The 7,301-nt window shown below is 45.8% G+C and overlaps 1 long non-coding RNA gene across 1 annotated transcript; it reads left to right on the top strand.

Moving 5' to 3' along the window:
- Positions 1–856: 856 nt before the first annotated feature.
- On the top strand, positions 857–3,086 carry LOC110131904 (uncharacterized). The gene is made up of 4 exons (XR_002312300.2): positions 857–932; positions 1,041–1,125; positions 1,324–1,480; positions 2,942–3,086. It is a non-coding gene; the product is annotated as an uncharacterized lncRNA (long non-coding RNA).
- Positions 3,087–7,301: the final 4,215 nt, after the last annotated feature.

Here is a 7,301-nt window from a genome sequence, read left to right on the forward strand (position 1 = left end):
TGTGGATATTTAATTTCTAATTAAAATTGCAATTAAACTTCAGTTTTTTCATTCATATTCATCACATGTCAAGTGATAAGTAGTCACGTGTGGCCATTGGCTACCATATTGGACCATGGAGATATAAACCATTTATTGAGTTGACCAAAAAGTTCTTATGGGTTTTCCATAATATCTTATGGGGAAATTCAAACGAACTTTTTGGCCAACCCAATGTATCATTATAGGAAGTTTTACTGGGCAGCATTGGTCTAGGAGTGACTCTGACAGAGAAGAGTCCAGAAACCTGTGGCTGGGCAGGGCTTCGAGCTGCTTCGCACATCAGGTCTGTGGGTCATCAAGAGACTGGAGCTTTGCGAGAGAAACAGCATAAGGGACCACCTCCCTCCTAGACTGGTCCTGGGTTTCTATGACCAGAACCGCTCTTGAGATGCAACCACCCTGAATATTTACAGGCCACTTTGTCACAGGCGAGGGAGCACTAAAGTGGGTGTCCAATAGGGGGGTTTCAACCCCAGGGCTGCCTTTTGCCAGCCGTGTGTGTCTTCAGCAAATAACTCCTCTTCTCTAGTCCTCAACCCCCCACCAGGGAAAGGACTCTGTCTTCTGAAGTCTGAAATTTTCATGCTTCCCCATCCTCCATTTGTTCATCAATCTTGGGACTGTGTCTCATCTTTCTTGGGTGTGTGTCCTGGAAAACATCAGGATAGATATTAACGTAGAGAAAAACGTCTGTGAAGATGCTACGAGATTAGAGGGACTTTAGGCTACTGTTCTCCAAGAAAGAATCCAGTAGAGGGCGCTGTTGCCTAGAGGCGATTTTCTGACAGGTTTTGCCTTAAGTGTCATAATGGGTGCCCAAGCTCGCCAGGCAGGAAATGTGTCTTTTTCGTCCTTGCGGGACCCCAAATGTCTCCAGACACCCAGACTCAGTGAGTCACCTCCAGAAGACCCAGGAAAGCCCCTCGTGCCCTTTCTGTGCCTTTAGCCCTGATGAATTTTCCCTTTTCCAAATTATAAAGTCGAAGCTATTTTCTCAGGTGCCTTTTTCTTAGCTGCTGTCAAAAGTTGGAACCTGGCAAGATCAACGACTTTTTGCCAGCTCAGAATTCACTCCTGTTCCAGGTGGGTTTTCCCCCAGCTCTGCCCTCCTGCTCTTTTCTCGGAGCAAACTTGCAAAGTCCACCACGATTGTATGAGACCCTGGGGGTATGCCTCTTTCCATACAGAGCACTTTTAAGAAAATAAGAGTGCATCCCTCTCCCCCCATTCACTTTTTCCTAATTGCCTCATTTTCCTTCCCACATTGACCATGGGACTCAGTCCCTCTCCCTAGATGAACATTGATTGGCAGCCTTGATCCACAATCTCTCACCATCTTCTGAGAGTACGACTCACGCAGCCTCAGCACCACAACTAAGAGACCAAAGGTTCATTGGAATTTCCAGCTCCTCCGATTTCTCCCTTCAGTTCTTCAGAGGTAAAGATGAGCGCAAAAGATGTCAAGAAGGCTGTGCATGCCCACGGCGAGGCTTTTGGGAGACAGAAGGGCACACAGCCTTTGCAACTTCACCATGAGACTTCTACAGAAGGGCTCTTTTCCTGTAAATGGCCCATTTAAGGCTTAAGGTTCAAGAGGGTCCCTGGATTCAGCCTCACTAGCATTACTGGGCCCCAGACTTTCCAGGGCTGGGAGGAAAGGGTGGAGGGACGCAGAGGATGGTGACAGTCTGGCCCTTCTGTTGAAAGCAGAGGCACCTGTCCTGGTGAGCTGAAGCTGGGTATGCAGCCCGGTTGCTCTCTTAAAGTGATGGATGAGAATGTGTGCTGTAGGTGTAGGGAGATTTCATTCCCTGAGACTGGTTTCCAAGCTGAATAGATAAAGGAGCAAGAAATGGGGGAAATTCTCAAGCAGAATAATTCTCATCCATATTTGATGATCTATCTGAGTGAGAACTCTCCAAATATTTCCTAAAGCTCTGATCTGTCTGGATAAGGCAGTCATAGTATAGACAGGTAAATGCCCTGTGTTCATTAGGAGAGCCTGTGTGTCTAAAAGGAAGAAAGAGTCAGGCTTTGGGGCTGGATGTTGGTTCAAATCCCAGCCTCATGAGCTTCTGCTTGGATAACTGCTCAAATTTTTTTATTTGTTTGTTTTATTTTGAGCCATGCTGGGTCTTTGTTGCTGTATTCGGGCTTTCTCTAGCTGCGGCAAGTGGGCTCCTCGTTGAGGTGGCTTCTCTGGCCACGGACGGGCTCTAGAGGGTGCGGACTTCAGTAGTTGTGGCGTGTGGGATCTTCCTTGACCAGGGATCTCACTGGCAAATGGATCCTTCACCACTGGACCACCAGGGAAGCTCCTTGGATAACTTCAGACAAGCCATTTAGACCCTGTGAGTCTTCATTTTCTCAATTTTTATAGATTATTGCCAGTAATCAATGAAACAGTCTGTGTGAAGGCACTCACCTCTGGGCCTGGCATGTAGTGAGCACTCACATGTTAGCTACGGTCTTATTTGGCAAATAAAATAACACCACAATGCCCTTCTAAGTTAAGCAGAGACGAATGAGAAAATTATCTCTTTCTGAAAGCTACACGAATGTCTTCAGGGTTAACAATCATGTGATTTAAGACTGACCCCCAGAGAAAGTCACAGGGGCATTTGATACCAGCTCCCTAAAATTTGCTGCTTTCCCTGGTGGCTCAGATAGTAAAGCATCTGCCTGTAATGCGGGAGACCCCGGGTTCAATCCCTGGGTCGGGAAGATCTCCTGGAGAAGGAAATGGCAAACCCACTCCAGTATTCTTGCCTGGAAAATCCCATGGACAGAGGAGCCTGGTAGGCTACAGTCCATGCGATCACGAAGAGTCGGACACGTCAGAGTGACTTCTCTTTCACTTTCACTTTCTCTAAAATTTGCTTTCTCTTCTCTCCGATAGCACCTGTGAGTCTGGAGTTCTGTCACTGAAGTCATATGGTCAGTATAAATGGTGAGGAGTCACCAAAAAACCATATATTTCTCAGATCCAGTGAAACCCTGTGAAAAGACCATGCCCTGACCCCTAAATTAAAATCAGAAACAGAGAGATTGAGTCCATCATCATTCCAGCCCTGACTATAATAAAATGACCCTATGGACTATTTTGGGCTTCCCCGGTGGCTCAGCAATAAAGAATCTGCCTGCAATGCAGGAGCCGTGGGAGATATGGGTTTGATCCCTGAGTTGGGAGGATCCCCCGGAGGAGGCCGTGGCAACCCACTCCAGTATCCTTGCCTAGAGAATTCCAGAACAGAGGAGCCTGGTGTGCAGAATCTGACATGCCTAAAGTGACTGAGCATGCATGCATGGAATATTTTGTACCCCACTTAAAGCATCATAGTAGTGTGTGTGGGGTGTGTGTGGGGTATGTGTGGGGCATGTGCCAACAGCCCCCAGGGTGGGAAAGCCCTGCCTTGATTGTGTTAAACAGCATGGGTGTGGTTCCCATTCTTGTTCCTCAGTCAAGGTCGAGTCGATGTTCTTGAAGCAACTCAGTGGAAGTGCAATTCCTGAGGTTCTAACCCCAGCTCGAGTCTAAATCCTGCATGTGAGAGTTACATTATCATGAGATAAAAACCTTGAGCTTGCACAAATAGTTAAAAGGGAAGGAAGAAAGAGCGTGGTTTCCAAGTTTGAAGACCTCAAGATTTTCTAAAAAAAAATTAGCTATGACACACGTGCCAAGTGATCAATAACATGTTGCCACTCACAACTGAAAAGTGGGCTGGTTTATTCATTCATGTCACAAACTTTTATTGAGCACAGTGGCATGCCCTGTGCCAGACCTTGGAGAGTCAAGAGTGAACTGGGCACAAACTCAGTCTTCAAAGCTCTCACAAGGGTGCATGAGAAACTGACCATGCCTGGTGGCAAGTGCCAGGCACTGTGGAGCCCACAAGAGGGGGAGACTGTTAGTTGTATGTAACTCTGCCTTGAGCCAGGAGATCAAGGTCCTGAGATGGGAGAGCCAGCATGCACAGAAGTCCTCCTGGCGGTGTGGAGGAGGAGAGTTTGAGGCCAGAAAACTCCACAGGGATGAGATGCTAAAGCTCTGAGGTAGGAGCTTATGATGGTCATGGCAACCTGTATGAGGGTGCATGTCCATGTGCTCAGTCACTCCACTCGTGTCTGTCTCTTTGCAACCTCATGAACTATAGCCCACCAGGTTCCTCTGTCCATGGGATTTCCCAGGTAAGAATTCTGGAGAGGGTTGCCATGCCCTCCCTCCAGGGAATCTTCCCCACCAGTGATTGAACCAAGTCTCCTGCATCTCCTGCATTGCAGATGGATCCTTTGCCACTGAACCATGGCGGAAGCCCAGATGGGGGTGGAGGAGCCTAAGTCTTTAGCCCACATTCCTCCCACGGTTTCTCTGAATGATATTTGCACTCAGATTGGAAATACACAGAGTCATGGCACAATTAGCACTGAACTTAAAAGAACACAACATATGTGCTTATTCGGGAAGCAGGAGAGATTTGCAGGTACCCTTGGAAATGGACAACCCTAACCCTCAAGCACTGAGTGACTGCCACGTGTGAGGTTTCAAAGCTCTCTAATGAAGCATGCGTGTCTCAGAGATCTTTGATAATAATATCTGACCTCCCTCCTCGAAGATCAGAAAACATTTTTTCACTTGGCCCCTTGTCACATTGTAAGTCAATTGACTATTACTCAGCTTGCATTGTGAGGCGAACGTGTAAACCGCTACACTACAGAAACAGTTTCAGCATGCATCATGAATAAAGCTTAATATTATTCATTTAATATAACTTAAAAAAAAAACCTCATTGAGTGTTAGAATGAATGAAATGCCCCAGACCCTACACTTAAGCCCTCTCTCTAAGTCAGCAGCTCCGAGTGTGAACGCTGAGTGTGAGCTGGTTGATCCAGTTTATGTACAGACCCAAAGCCAGCTCGGCCCCACACTTAGGTAGGATTTCAGAGGCGCCAAGAAACCTACTCTTGGTGGCAGAATTCCAATAAGTTATTCATATTTTGAGTGAAGGTAGTGAGAGTTTGGGGCTTTGTTTGTTTGTTTTTCCTTTTTTTTTTTTTTTAAGCAATGGAAACCTTCCTCCACATGAAATCCTGCAGAGTGCCCCATGTAAAATCATAATAGCAGATTCTTCAATAGTATTTATTATGTGCCAGATTTTTAACTCGTTTAGTCCAACGGCAACTCCATAAGACAGATACAGTGTACTGATAATGTTCAGTTTTCCCCAAATGACAAAACTGAGGTTAAATGACCTGCCCAACATTATGCAGCTGGTCGGTAGTAGAGCTGGGGTTCAAATCGGGGTGGTCTGACTCCAGAGCCTACCCGTTACAGACCCCCACTGGGTGGCCCCAAAGTAGAAGGCAAATACTATCAGAGCCCATGTGGTGGATTTCCAGGGTTTCCAGGCTCCATGGGGTGATCCTCGGGTACATTCATGGAAGGATTCCATGAAACACAACTCTTAAAATCATTGGATTGAGGTGTTATCTACCAAGGGTCACTTTAAGCTCACACCTCCTTGGAAGAAGTGAGGTATTAGTGCATTATAATGAATCGGTTTTTGAAACCTGGTTCTAAGTCCAGGGAGATCCCAGCCTCAGGACAGGCATCTGGCGAGGACAGAGCTGGGTTGAGGGGGAGCCGGATCCAGAGTCTGGGTAGTAGCAGGGGCTCCTGGTGGAGAAATGAAGTCTCCAAGACTACACGCTCCCTGCCTGGCAGGCGGGCCAGAGATCAGGCCAAGAACGAGGTGCCTGTGAGGGCCTTTGGAAAGGGCCTTAGGGTGGGCAGTCTTCTGGTTGCTGAGTACAAAATAGGGGGTACCTCCTGGCCGAAGCATAGCGTGACTAGAGTTGTGGGGAGTGGGTGAGAAGAACTGTCTGACGTGAGTGTCAGGACTCCCCGTAAGGTGACACTCAAGAGTTTTCAGTTTCTATCTTGATAAAGAATTTTGCAATTTTCAAAATTGCAGAACAAATAGCAGCATGACTCATACTTCACAATTTGCTTGGCAAATTTACTGTACTATCACAATTCTGACCATCACGTGTTCTTCAGTGGGGGTGGGATGTCAAAACAGAGTATTTGGCAGAAGAGGTATGCGATCATGGAGGGACACCCATAAACTCCCCTCACGTCTCATGTTCAAGATCAGAGCCAGAGATTTATGTGGGTTAGGGGACTCAGTGGACCTAGGGATACAAGTCTCGACATGGCTACCGTGTGTGTGTTTGGTCTGCTTTTTAATCATCTGTGAGCCACATTTCATCCTCTGTAACTTCACCAGAGGAATTACTTGGGACTCATGATTAAAAGGATTAAAAATTGGGATGGATTTGAAATTTGAATGTTTAAATGATAAGAGTTTGAGTAGACATTTTCAAGATAATCTAATTTAAGAGGTGATGATATGCACAATTAAATCTTGACACTTTAGAGGCACAATTAAAATACCAAGTGAAACTGAAAAACTGGAGTTCTGCCCTTTGGTTTTTAACTGAGGAATCAAGTCAGAAAGTCTATGGTCTCTTGTGGAAAATATAGACATGGGAGACCACGGGAAGAAGTAGACAAGTTTTGTCGCCATTCGATGACACCTATCATCTTGTCAGCAATAGAAGAGATAATTGCTGATTTGTTGAATGAATGAGTGATAAATACATATATGCAAACACTCATATATGCAGTCTGTACAAGTTGAAGCTCCAATACTTTGGCCACCTGATAAGAACAGCTGACTTATTGGAAAAGACACTGATGCTGGGAAAGAATGAAGGCAGAAGGAAAAGAGGGTGAGAGAGGATGAGATGATTGGATGGCATCACTGATTCAACGGACATGACCTTGGACAAACTCTGGGAGATGGTGAGGGACAGGGAAGCCTGGTGTGCTGCATTTCATGGGGACTCATGCAGAGAGTCAGACATGACTTAGTGACTGAAAAAACAGCAGCACAAGTTGAAATACAATCTCACTGTACTTTGGGACCATTTTCCTCTAAGATTTTGCTGGTATTTGTTCCTTTTAAAATGAGTTATTTATCTCAGAAACAAGTTTATACAGAAAGAGAAACTACTTCCTATCTTGAGTTTGCTCACCGCCTTTCACTCAGATCTCATTGACATTGTCCATATTTTCAATTCTCAGAGCACCAGTGGGCTGTTCAGGCCCAAGGTAAAGGTCATGGTCTCCAATATCTCACACCATCACTTTTTTTCACTCTCTCTCTCGGGGGCCTTTGTGGAATAGAAACTAC

Source organism: Odocoileus virginianus, chromosome 27 (genome assembly GCF_023699985.2).
Source record: "Odocoileus virginianus isolate 20LAN1187 ecotype Illinois chromosome 27, Ovbor_1.2, whole genome shotgun sequence".
Classification (NCBI taxonomy): domain Eukaryota; kingdom Metazoa; phylum Chordata; class Mammalia; order Artiodactyla; family Cervidae; genus Odocoileus; species Odocoileus virginianus.